The sequence below is a fragment of the Lagenorhynchus albirostris genome, chromosome 7, assembly GCF_949774975.1.
Source record: "Lagenorhynchus albirostris chromosome 7, mLagAlb1.1, whole genome shotgun sequence".
In the NCBI taxonomy this organism is placed as follows: Eukaryota; Metazoa; Chordata; class Mammalia; order Artiodactyla; family Delphinidae; genus Lagenorhynchus; species Lagenorhynchus albirostris.
The window spans coordinates 36213427-36225202 of NC_083101.1; positions in this window are offsets into that span (position 1 = coordinate 36213427).

Consider the following 11776-nt stretch of genomic DNA (forward strand, 5'->3'; position numbering starts at 1 on the left):
GCAATGCTGTTTCTCTTCTGAGGCCAGTCAGGTTAGCACACCTCAGGCTACAAACCATACCTTGATTCTTATATCCAATCCAAGAGAAAATGGGAAGCCGCACACAGTTAAGTTTGGGGCCATAGTCCTACTAGAAAAGGAGATAGCTCCAAAAAACCTATTAAAAATATTTCAGGAATTTGAATTTGAAAACTACTTTGGGAATTTGCTAAATTTCCTAATTTCGATAATTAAATTATGGTTGTATAAGAGAATGTTCTTGTTCATAGGAAAACATGACAGTGGGGGAGAGGAGGAGGAGGAGGAGGAGGAGGATGATGATGATGATAGGACAAAATGTAGAATTAGTGAATCTGGGTAAAGAGTATGTGGGAATTCCTTGTTCTGTTCTATCCTTGCAACTTGCCAATAACTTTGAAATTATTTCAAAATTAAAAGTAACCCAAGGGCTTCCCTGGTGGCGCAGTGGTTGAGAGTCCGCCTGCCGATGCAGGGGACACGGGTTTGTGCCCCAGTCCGGGAAGATCCCACATGCCGCGGAGCGGCTGGGCCCGTGAGCCATGGCCGCTGAGCCTGCGCGTCCGGAGCCTGTGCTCTGCAACGGGAGAGGCCACCACAGTGAGAGGCCCGCGTACCGCAAAAAAAAAAAAAAAAAAAAATGTAACCCAAAAATGTCAGGAATATGTTTCTTAATTCCGTTTATCCCTTAGCACCTACCACAGGATCTTAACATTACTGTAAATAACAATGATTTATCTCTTGAGTTCCATTCTCTGCTAGGCACTACTAGGGGTTGTATACACGTTATTTCTAATCCTGCAGAGTAGGTATTCTTATTCCCATTTTACAAATGAGGAAACTGAAGTTCAAGAAGTTTAAGTATCTGATAAGAATAACAGCCAGGAATCCAAAGCCCAGGATTTTTCTGCTGTAATTCTCAGTTAATTTTTGTTTAATGAAATATGAGAGAAGTTTGAATAATTTAAGGCACCATACAAATATAAGAGACTTTATGAATTACCGAGAATTATGATGAACACTCTGATCTAAAAAATACACTCATCAATAGGAAAAGGCTAAATGTCAGTGGACTACTGTGCAACCAACTTTTCAAAAGAATTAGGTAATATACTGCCATTAGGGTTGCCAAAGAAAATGGCAGCATGCTGGGACATATTTACACTAAGAAAATTATCCATTATCCAAAATTCAAATTCAACTGAACATCTTGCATTTTTATTTGCTATATTTGGCAACCCTAAACGCCATGAAACGATGTCTGTTTTCTAAGTGAACAAAATAAGCTACTGATATAAACAAAAACACAGCCCCATTTTTGTTTAGAAAAATGTGTAAGTACAGGAAAATGTCTGGGAGAATATACTTTACAGTGTTAACATTCTCTCTAGAAAATGGAATTAGGATAAGGTATGGAAAGAAGATTTAGTGTTTACTTTCTATAGTCTATTTTGTGTATTTTTAGTTGAAATCTTCATTGAGATAATTATAGATTTGTATGCAGTAGTAAGAAATAATGCAGAGAGTTCTGTTGTATGCTTTGCTCAGTTTCTCTCTAAATTGGAAAAAAAAACAAAACTCTTTTTTCTGTACTACTACTCACACTGAACACTTCTGACACCAGTTGGGTGTCTACAATTCAATTCAATTCTGACACTATCTACCTGAAATTGGCATTAGACCCCAATTGTTAAGAGCTTAGTCCCACAAAACTGCTCCCACTTCAGATGCCAATCTGGAATCCAGGCTTCCTGTACTTCTGACCAAGCAGCTATAAATCATGGGTTCTCATGACCCCCTTCTTGAGTTCAATAACCTGCTAGAGCAGCTCACAAAATTCAGAAAAATTAGTTTATTTACTACATTACTGATTTATTATTAAAGGATACAACTCAGGAAGAGCCAAATGGAAGAGACGCATAGGGCAAGATGTATGGGAAGGGGCGCAGAGCTTCCATGCCTCTCCAGGACCGTCACCCTCCCAGCACCCTGATGTATTTAGTACACTCTCCAAAAGCTTCAGTTAGGGTTTTTTACAGAGGCTTCACTATGTAGGCATGATTGATTAAAACTTCCAACCCTTGGGACCTCCCTGTGGTTAAGACTCCATGCTCCCAATGCAGGGGTCCCGGGTTCGATCCCTGGTCAGGAACCAGATCCTGCACACCGCAACTAAAAGATCCCGCACATTGCAACTAAAGATCCCGCATGCCGCAACTAAGATCCGGCGCAGCCAAATAAATAATAAAATAAATAAATAAATATTTTTTAAAATTCCAACCCTCTAATCACATGGTTGACTTTCCAAGCAAAAACCAGTCCCCCATCCTTAGGACCTTTCCAGGATCCTCCAGCCACTAGTCATCTCATTAACAACAAAAACACACTTACCACTTCAGAGATTACAAGGGTTTTAGAGCTGTGTGCCAGGAAAGGGGGAGTGGGGAGGGCAGACACAAAATATGTATTTCTTATTATGTCGCACACCACCAGTGGTAACATTTTGCAAAACAAATTCATCCAAGCTGTTGCATGCATCAATGGTGCATTCCTTTTTATTGCCAAGTAGCACTTCATGGTTGGATGTACCACAGTTTATTTAACCATTCACCTGTCAAAAGCCATCTGGGATGATCACAGTTTGAAGCTATTACAAACAAAGCTGCTATGAACATTTGTGTGCGGGTTATTGCATGCATTTTTAAACTAATTTTTAGATCTAAAAATAATAGATTATATAAAAATGTTATAACATTAATCTGACAAAAAATAAATAAATTGCAAAGCAAACAACAAACTGGGAAAGATTTATAATGTATACATAGACAGAATAAACTGGTAGCTGAGATGGCCTCTGGGGAACTGGTTGACCAGAGGAAAGGGAAGGAAAGGCTTCTCACCACTTTGGCTTTATACATTTTGAATTTTATACCAGGTTTGTCTATTACCCTTTCAAAACTGAATTGTTTTTCAAAGTAATACCTGCAGTTTAAACATAAATTGCAACAGGTATGATTACTTACAATTAAAAAAATCTTTTAATGAATGACCTTCTGGATGGAAAGAAAAAAAAAAGAAATCTGTATGTGGACAGTGGTTTCAGAGCTAGATAATCCTCTCCAAATGGCCTTCACTCCCAGAACCTGGGAACCTGGGCAGGAAGTGTTGCTCTGATTGGAAATAACAGAATTTATGAAAATCACCAAAATTTAGAAACCTGGCCCACCCAAAGAGCAAGATTGTGTGTTGCCCATGAAATAAAGATGCTTCCCTCAAATCTTTACCAGGAGAACAAAAACCAGCCAAGTAAAAGGGTCACAATTATCACAGAAACACTAATCCAGGAAAATAAGTTGTCAGTGACAAAAGTAGGGAAGGAGAAACAAAAGCAAAAATAAACAAATGAGACCTAATTAAACTTAAAATCTTTGCATAGCAAAAGAAACCATCAACAAAACAAAAAGACAATCTACTGAATGGGAGGAAATATTTGTAAATGATATGACCAGTAAGGGGTTAAGATCCAAAATATGTAAACAGCTCGTACAACTCAATATCAAAAAAAAAAACCTGATTAAAAAATGGGCAGAAGACCTGAATAGACCTTTTTCCAAAGAAGACATACAGATGGTCAATAGGCATATGAAAAGATGCTCAACATCACTAATCATCAGAGAAATGAAAATCAAAACCACAATGAGAGGGGCTTCCCTGGTGGCGCAGTGGTTGAGAGTCCTCCTGCCGATGCAGGGGACACGGGTTCGTGCCCCGGTCCCCACATGCCGCGGAGCGGCTGGGCCCATGGGCCCGTGGGCCCTGGCTGCTGGGCCTGCGCGTCCTAAGCCTGTGCTCCGCGATGGGAGAGGCCACAGCAGTGAGAGGCCCACGTACCGCAAAAAAAAAAAAAAAACCACAATGAGATATCACCTCACACGTGTCGGAATGACTATCATCAAAAAGGCCACAAATAACAAATGTCGGTGAGAATGTAGAGAAAAGAGAACCTTTGTACACTGTTGGCAGTAATGTAAATTGGTGCAGCCATTGTGGAAAACAGTATGGAGGTCCCTCAAAAAACTAAAAATAGAACTACCATATGATCCAGCATTTCCACTCCTGGATATATATCCAAAGAAAGTGAAACCATTAATTCGAAAAGACACATGTACCCCAATATTCATAGCAACATTATTTACAATAGCCGATACATAGAAGCAACCTAGGTATCCATCAACAGATGAATGGATAAAGATGTGGTATATACACACACACACACACACACACACACACACACACACACAATGGAATATTACTCAGCCATTAAAAAGAATGAAATTTTGCCATTTGCAACAACATAGATGGACCTGGAGGGTATTATGCTTAGTGAAATAAGTCAGACAGAGAAATACAAATACTGTATGATATCACTTGCATGTGGAATCTAAAAAATAAAACCAGTGAATATAACAAAAAAGAAACTGACTCACAGATATAAACAGCAAACTAGTGGTTACCAGTGGGGAGAGGGAAAGGGGGAGGGGCAAGATGGGGATAGAGGATTAATAGGGACAAACTACCATGTATAAATTAAGCAACAAGGATATATTGTATAGCAACAGGGACTATAGCTAGTATTTTATAATAACTTTAAATGGAATATGATCTATAAAAATTTTGAATCACTATGTTGTACACCTGAAACTATACTATATTATAAATAACTACACCTCGATTTTTTTTTTAAGTGGAGAAGGAAAGGGACCTGAGTAGAGCATTGAGGAAAGAAGGCCAACTTCTAAGACATAAATACTGTGTATCCAGTCCCTGTGGGTGGAGGACTTGTCACCAGAGGAGAGACTGAGCAGGGCAGCAGGGCAGCAGGGAGAATTCTGAGCCCTTTCAGAGCCAGAGGGGACTGTCCCACAGCAGCATCCCAGCACCTTGCCTCTAGCCTGCACACTCTGATCAATCTTCTGGGAGCTGAGAGTGGCCCACGTGTCTGTTGTCCTCCTGTGAAGGAACCTACAAGCTCTGGCTTTCTCTAGTAGTCTGGGAATTTGGTGACTGCTGTGAACACCCCAAAACTGGGATCTTCTAAGTTTGTGAAGCCTGAGGTATAGTTCTCAGAAGAATACATATACCACCTCTGTGATCATACAGCCTTATGCTCACATCTCCAGTAGTCCACTTAGCACCAAGGCTCGTGGCCAACTGGTCGAGTGTTACTCCTCCAGAAAGACTCTGTAACTCTAGAGACCAGAGTCTGTGTCTATGTGGCTTATCCAGCCTAGTACACAGTAGGAGCTCAATAAAGTTTCTTTTTGAAGTACTGTGTGTGTGTGTGTGTGTGTGTGTGAGGGGGAGAGAGAGAGAGAGAGAGAGAGAGAGACAGAGAGAGAGAGAGAGAGAGAGAGAGAGAACTCAGCTTAATTTTGAATTTAAATCCCCATTTTGCTAAAGGAGCAGAAACATAGCCTTTGGAGTCCACCCCTCAATTTCTCCCTCATCCCATTAAGATGATGGAGGTAAGCATCTGACCCTTGGTCATCAGCCCATGCCAGTGGCTCCTGCTACTGCTCTCATTCCTGACAGCCAGGCCTTCTGCCTGGAAGCTCTTTTCCCCTCTGTGCCATCTAAGAGTATGGGAATCAGGGTGCTCCCTCCTCCCAGGCTTCAGCTTTACCTCTTGGGGCTCTGTCCAGAAGGCAGGTCTTGTCCCTCAGAACGCCACTAAGGTCTCCATCATCAGGACTTCCCCTTTGTCTTTTCTTTTTTCCAGCCTCAGGGAAATCTCTTCTCTGTTTGAGGATGGGGTTCAGGAAGCCCTGCTCTCTCCCACAGAGATTTTGTCTATTCTTGGAGTCTTCTCTATGGAAATGCACACATTTTTGGACACCAAAGCAAGAGAGACTCCTTTGATTTTTCTTTCATCTCTGTCACATTCTTTCCATAAGGACAACAAAAAAGGCAGCACCTTGAATGAAGGAGGGTGTGGGGGGATGAGTTGAGGGGAGAGTAGTAAACCACATGCAGAAAGGAATATAGTTAAACATCACAAAAAATGTTATGTTATGTCATAACATAACAACTGAATACATAAACCATTAATGGAAAAGAATATAAAAAGAATGTATATATGTGTATAACTGAGTCACCTCGCTGTACACCAGAAATTAACTCAACATTGTAAATCAACTATACTTCAATTAAAGAAATAAATTTTTAAAAAACTCAATACATTTTAAATGGCATGTAAATAAATGAGCATCCACATCTGCCGAGGAAAAAGTGACATTGTGTTGTCTCCCAGCTCCCATTCAGCTGCAGCACTGTGCCCGAGAGCCGCGACCATCAGAAGAGCTGGTCTTCTGGAGGGCCATCTTCTACAGCCACCAGAGCCCACAGGTCACCCTCCTTGGCTACCAACAGAATCTTAAAATAGCTTTAACTCTCTGTTCAGAAGCTATTCATGCCAGCCAGGATTCCCAGAATCTCTGAAGCTGGATTGGAGTGTGGAAAGCCCAACCTGTTCACTCCGAGGAATATTTCTAGGTTCAGGCAAGGCAGCAGATCCAAGAGCAGGAAGATTCAGGCCAGTACTTTGGGACAAGATGGGCTGCAGCTGAGGCATTTTGCACCTGTCTGCTTGGCCTCTGTTGTGCACTCATTCCTCTGCAACAATTATTGTGGAGCCCTCCTTGCCATGAGTTCGTCACAGAAGAGCTTCCTTGGTTCTGCCTCCCCACCAGCAGAGCTGGCAGAAGACTCTGGGACGTGTGTAGATCTGAACTGAAGGAAAAATAGGAGGGCTGAGGTGAAGAAATGGCCGTGGCCACAGTAAGAAGGCTCATTGACAGTCTTATGAAACCTCCAACCCCATAGTCATGATACCACCATGCCCTTGAGAAGGGCTTGCAGATCCCTTAGGGGACCCTAGGGAGTTCACACACCTTCCACCCCCAAGTTCAGGAGGGGCCTGCACCAGGCTTGGAACCTTCAGAATCGGGGCCTGGATTCTAAGACACTCCAGTGAGCAAGCATATGACAAGTGCTTTCTGTGCATATAGAGACAGAAATGAAAGTGATACCACTCACTCATTAACCCACTAGACAAATATCTACTGAGCGCCTGCAAGTCCCTGCTCTCAAAAAGCTTACCTTCGAGTGGGTGAGACCTTCTAGTGAAATCACATAAATAAGTGATTTCATTTTGGATTGTGACACATGCTGACTAAGAAAACTAAGTAGGGACAGGGGATAGAAAGTGATGCAGAGAGAGAGTTGCTGTTTTATTTTTATTCATTTTTATTGAGGTGTAGTTGATTTATAATATTATACTAGTTTCAGGTGTTCAATGTAGTGATTTAGTATTTTTACAGATTATAATCCATTAAAAGTTATTATAAGATAATGGCTATAATTCCCTGTGCTATACAATATATCCTTGTTCCTCATCTATTTTATACACAGCAGTTTGTATCTCTTAATCCCACATCCCTATCTTGTCCCTGCCTCCTTCCCTCTCCCCACTGGTAACCACTAGTTTGTTTTCTACATCTGTGAGTCTGTTACTGTTTTGCTATATATAGCAGCACTATTTACAATTGCCAAGGTATGGAAGCAACCCATGTGCCCATCAACAGACAAATGGATAAAGAAGACATGGTATATACATATACAATGCAATATTACTCAGCTGTAAAAAAAAAGAATGAATTTCTGCCATTTGCAGCAATGTGGATGAACTTAGAATATTATACTTAGTGAAATAAGTCAGAAAAATACTGTATGATATCACTAATACGTGGAATCTAAAAAATAAACTAATGTGTATAGCAAAACAGAGAGCTGCTGCTTTTGATAAGGCCATCTGGGAAGGCCCCTCTGAGGAGGTGATGAGAGAGCAGCGGTGTGAAGGGCCAGAAATAGAGAGCCATGTGAAGATGGGAAAGAACATTCTACACAGAGGGAACAACAGAGACAGGTTCTGAGCAGGACCAGGCTTGGCATGTTCAAAGGCGGCCCATGTGCCTGGAACGAAGGCAGCAAGAGCAGAGAGGCTGGCAGATAGATGGGGAGGTGAGAGCCACCAGATTGCGTAGGGCCCTGCAGCCCCATGAAGTACTCCAAACTGCATTCCAAGTGTGATGTAAAGTCACAACTGGGGAGTGATATGACTGATTTACATTTTAAAGACCAGAAGGCAGCTGTGTAGGCAATCAGCTGGAAATGGGAAGAGTTTAAGCAGTAAGACCAGTCAAGAAAGCTACTGCTGTCCAAATGGATGATGGTGGCTTGGATTTGGGTGACAGTAGTGGATGATGAAAAGTTGTTGGGACACTGGATATATTTTGAAGGAAGAATTTTCTTGGGGAGTGAGGAGAAGAGAGGAGTCAAGGATAACTCCAAAGTTTATGAGCTGAGCAACTGGGTGAATCGTGATATCATTGACTGAGATGGTTATATATAGGGGGTGGGAGGAGGTCTGGAATCAAGAATTCTATCTGAGGCTTTGTTAATTTTGGAACAGCAAGTAGGCAGCTAGATATGTGATTCTGGAACTCTGGAGTTAGATTGAGACTACAGACAGACTGGGGAGTCATCCGTGCAGAGGTGGTATTTAAGCTTCAGGACTAGATGAGTTGAGTAGGAAGAGAGTGGAGATGGAGAAGAGGTTTGTAAATTGCACACCAGGACATGCCACCACGATGTGGTCAGGAAGAGAAGGAGTGGCTGAGAAGGTACAAGGAGGAGCACATGGTGACTGGGAAGGCCTGGAGAGGAAGTGCATCAAGGAGTGCATCAAAAGCTGCTAGGAGATTAAAAATAAGATGAGAACTGAGAGTTAACCATTTGCTAGGGAAGATGGAACCGGTGGTAACCTTTCAGAAAAGCGCTAAGGGGCTTGCCTCACTGAAGTCAACTGAGGAGAAAATGAAAGGTGAGGACAAGAGTGAAGAGAATGAGAGAATCCCAGCAGGAAACACGTGGCCCCTCCAGCTGCGCGGTTTTAAGAGCCATCCTAATGAAGATACTTTACTGAGGTAGGTGGAGTAAGAGTACTAAAGGGGAAGTTGAGACTCCCAGGGAATAGAATAGCAGGACGCTGAGGCCTGAGGGGCAAGAGAGGTATTAACTGAAGCTGGGTGAAAAACCATGGAAGAGGGGCCACCAGGCACAGAAGTTGTAGTTGAGGAAAGCAGCATTCGGAAACAGAGGGAGGTGGGGAAGAAGCCTGAAGAATAAATCGGGGTGAATTCAATTGGAAGTCATTGGAAGCCAGCAGGTAAGGCAGCCTGGTGATAGAATCCACAGAAGCCAGCTTCCCAGAGCAGGGATGGGTGGAGAATGAATGGGGGTAGGGTATGGAAGGGAACACGAAAAAAATCAGTAGAGCTGTAAGCTGGGGGAGGACAGCAAGTACAGGTGACTCCAGTACAAACCAAAAGAGAAGGTAGCAGGCTGCAGAAATGGTAGAGAGAAAAAGCATAGACATCAAATCCTGGCCTCACCACTGTTTTACCATGGACACAGTGATTAACATTCCTGGGAATTGTTAGAATTAAATGAGGAGACTTTCCTGGTGGTCCAGTGGTTAAGAATCCGCCTGCCAATGTAGGGGACACGGGTTCAAGCCCTGGTTTGGGAAGATCCCACATGACGCGGAGCAACTAAGCCCGTGCGCCACAACTACTGAACCTGCGCTCTAGAGCCCGTGAGCCACAATTACTGAGCCCACATGCCACAACAACTGAAGCCCGCGCGCCTAAAGCCCATGCTCTGCAACAAGAGAAGCCACCGCAATAAGAAGCCCGCGTACCGCAACAAAGAGTAGCCCCCGCTCGCCACAACTAGAGAAAGTCCACGCGCAGCAACGAAGACCCAACACAGCCAAAATACATAAATAAATAAATTAAATTAAAAAAAATAAAAATCATGGTGATTTAATGTAGATTCAATGAGGAAGACATGTCCCGCCTTCTGGGATCTCTGCTGAAAAGTGTTTCTTGTTCTGCTGCTTGAACCTGTGGCTATGTGTGCTGTTACCACCTGGTGGCAGCATGCCCCAATCATGAATTTCTTTGGAGAGCCGACTCCTTTTAAAACGTTATGGACAGAAAGACAACCAGACATTATGGACCTCCTGATGAAGTGCACAGCACCACCTTTGAAGTAGCCTTGCCAAAAAAGCAGACCTGAGTCCAATTCAGGCTCTGGATCCAACTACCAATTTACAGAAAATACAGGAATGAAAGAGCCACATTAAACAACCTCATGAGGATGCAAAGCAGCAAAACCAGAGTATGGAAATCTCTATGGGACAAATGCCTTAGTTTCTTAACAACAACAAAAACAAAAGGGCAAGGAAAAGACAAGGCTGGAAGAGGAATCTTCAGATTAAAAGAGACCAAAGAGGGCTTCCCTGGTGGCACAGTGGTTAAGAATCCACCTGCCAATGCAGGGGACACGGGTTCGAGCCCTGGTCCGGGAAGATCCCACATGCCATGGAGCATCTAAGCCCGTGCACCACAACTACTGAGCCTGTGAGCCACATCTATTGAGCCCGCATGCCACAACTACTGAAGCTGGCTTGCCTAGAGCCTGTACTCTGCAACAAGAGAAACCACCGCAATGAGAAAACCATGCACCGCGATGAAGGGTAACCCCCGCTCGCCGCAACTAGAGAAAGCCTGCGTGCAGCAATGAAGACCCAACGCAGCCAAAAAATAAATAAAGTAAATAAATTTTTAAAAAAAGGACTGAAGAGACAAATTAACATATCACAATAAAAAAAGCGTTCAGGGAAATATGAATGCTGACTGGATTTTGAATAATATTAAGAAATCACTGTTGAATTGAGGGGGTGGGTTGGTCTGGTGGTTATTTTTTTCAAAGGAAGTACTTTAATATCTCTCTTTTTTAAAAGATACATATTGAAATATAGGATGTATATTTGTAAAGATAGGATGTCTGATATTTACTTCAAAATAATCTGCAGAGGGCAAGGGGATGAGGAGCCAAAAGCAAAATTGGCTGTGAATTAATTATTGTTGAAGTTAAGTTATAGTACTTGGAGTTTCATTATTTCCTTGTGTTATGGACCGTATATGTCTTCCCAACATTCTTATGTTGAAGCCCTAACCCCAAATGTGATGGTATTAGGAAGTATTAGGAGATCATGAGGGTGGAGCCCCCACTAAGAGGGTTAGTGCTCTTATAAGAACAGGAGGAGACACCAGATCTCCCTCTGGTGAGGGTATAGAAAGAAGGCAGCTGTCTGCAAACCGGGAAGAGGGCCTTCACCAGAACTTGACCATGCTGGTACCCTGATCTCAGACTTACTAGCTTCCAAAACTGAGAAACAAATGTCTGTTGTTTAAGCCACCCAGTCTATGGTATTTTGTTAGGGCAGCACAAATATATGGTAGTTGTGGTCAGCAACATGTCAGTCACAGGGAAGCTTTTTAGAAATGCAGAGTCTCAGGCCCCACCCCAGACCTATGAGTCAGAATTGTAGTTTAACAAGCTTCCCAGGTGAATCATAGGAACACTTAATGCTTAAGAAACATCAAATTACATTATTCTGGGTTGCCCTGGTGGCACAGTGGTTGAGGGATGCAGGGGATGCGGGTTCATGCCCCGGTCCGGGAGGATCCCACATGCCGTGGAGCGGCTGGGCCCGTGAGCCATGGCCGCTGAGCCTGTGCGTCCGGAGCCTGTGCTCTGCAACGGGAGAGGCCACAACAGTGAGAGGCCC